This window comes from Aptenodytes forsteri, unplaced genomic scaffold, assembly GCF_000699145.1.
Source record: "Aptenodytes forsteri isolate BGI_AS27 unplaced genomic scaffold, ASM69914v1 Scaffold46, whole genome shotgun sequence".
Classification (NCBI taxonomy): domain Eukaryota; kingdom Metazoa; phylum Chordata; class Aves; order Sphenisciformes; family Spheniscidae; genus Aptenodytes; species Aptenodytes forsteri.
This window is the reverse complement of record NW_008794774.1, coordinates 3,848,935-3,851,063: the sequence shown is the minus strand read 5'-3', so window position 1 is coordinate 3,851,063 and position 2,129 is coordinate 3,848,935.

Sequence of the window (2,129 nt, the reverse complement as noted above, 5' to 3'; positions counted from 1 at the left end):
CCCCTATAATTCTCCAGTCTGGCCAGTTTGTAAGCCAGATGGGTGGTGGTGCCTAGCGATTGACTATCAAAGATTAAACGATAATACCCCACCGCTAACGGCTGCTGTCCCGAGTCTAACCTCAACAGAAACAGCAATACAGGCAGCCACCCATCTGTGGATGGCTGCCCTGGATGTCAAGGATATATTTTCCATGATCCCATTAAGAGAAAAGGATAAGCCTCAGTTTGTCTTTACTTGGGAAGGGACCCAATACACCTTTAATCAACTCCCACAAGGATACAAACACTCGCCCACTATTGCCCACAATGCCTTGGCCAAACTCCTCGACACAGTGGAGGTACCGTCAGGCCTCCCCATATATTAGTAAATAGACGACATCCTAGTTGGTGGAGGTAATAAAGAACAGGTAGGACAAGTGGCCGAAGCCATCTGAAACCAGTTGACTAAAAACGGGCTAGACATTCCGCCTTCCAAATGTCAAGGTGCTGGACAAGAAATTGGATTCCTAGGAGCTTGGTGAACAGCTGGAGCAGTTGTGGTGCCCGATGACACTCTATCAGCTATTGAAAAAGGGCAAACTCCAGGTAGTAAGACAGAATTACAGCAATTGTTAGGTACAATGGGCTATTGGAGAAAATATATACTGGGGTTTTCAGTGATGCTTGCCCTTTATATGACTTGCTCTGAAAGAATAAGGAATGGGATTGGACTCCACGGCATACAGAGGCCCTTAATGTCCTAAAGGATGAACTTAAGACCTATCAGAGGCTAGGCCCACTACACTCTCAAGACCCATTGAGGGTAGAATGAGGGTTCACAGAACATGCCTCCTATTGCGGTATATTCCAAAAGGGACCGAGGGGGGTGGCTAGACCTTTATTACTCTCTTCTAATTCAAGGAAGCTGAACAACGGTACTTGGAGTGGGAGAAGGGACTCCTCTCACTTACCAGGACAGTTAAGGAGGCAGAGAGGTTACGTACTTTGCAAGACGTTATAGTGCAAGGCCCTTTTCCTCTGCTAAATTTGATCCTCAAGGGGTCACCCCCTCCTGAGGGAGTGGCTCAGAAGGCCATGATACAGAAGTGGTATGCCTATCTAGAGGGAGTTAGTTACTGTCATTAAGAGAAGGCCCAGTCAAAGCCTCTGAGCTCCAACAACCTGTGAATCTGGATCTGGTTTTGCTGAGCCAACCCTATAAACCTTCCCCGATCAAAGAGGTGCCTGAACTGACCACAGGCTCAGGTACACAAGGAGTGTGGTTCAGATGCATCGGCCTGCCAAGTGGGATCCAGGTGGCAGCATAAAGCAGCAGCATTGGAAATTGGTACTGGCAAAGCGCACAGGTAGGGGAGTTGCGTGCCCTCCTGCTGGCAGCAGAGAATGGCGCTGCCATAATTTACACTGATTCCTATGCAACCTAGAAGGGTGCCACGGAGTGGATATGCCAATGGGAATCCAATCAGTGGGAAGCAGGCCGTACAAAAGTCTGGAGAGCTGGAGACTGGCAGTGATTGTTAGAAATAGGCAGATCACGACCCCTAGAAGTGGGGTGGGTAAAAGGCCATGCAAGACATGGGGCCCCTGCTGCAAAATGGAATCAACAGGTACATCACCTAGCCTAAATTAAGGTAGTAGGTAGTGAAAAAGAAGATTGGTGACAGTTGGATGAGTGGCTGCACATTAAGCAAGGCCACTCGGGGAAAGCAGACCTCTATTATAAGTGTTGATCCTGGGGATGGCCAGTGTCCATAAGAATATGTGAAGCAGTCCTTAACGGCTTGTCCACAGTGTTGGATAAGGCTTAAGGCCAACCACCCAAATCAACCTCCAGCCCAGCGTATCAAACAAGGCAAGGTTCTTTGGAGCACCTAGCAAATTGACTATATTGGTCCTTTGTGGCCATCCCACGGTTTGGTCCTTTGTGGCCATCCCACGGTGCTGTGGTTTAAGCTGGCAGGCAGCTAAACACCACACAGCTGTTTGCTCACTCCCTCCCCTCTCCCCCTGTTGGGATGAGGAAGAGAATCAGGGAAAAAAAAAAGTAAAATTCATGGGCTGAGATAGACAGTTTAATAGGACAAAAAAGGAAGGGAAAATAATAATAATAATAATAATAATAATAAT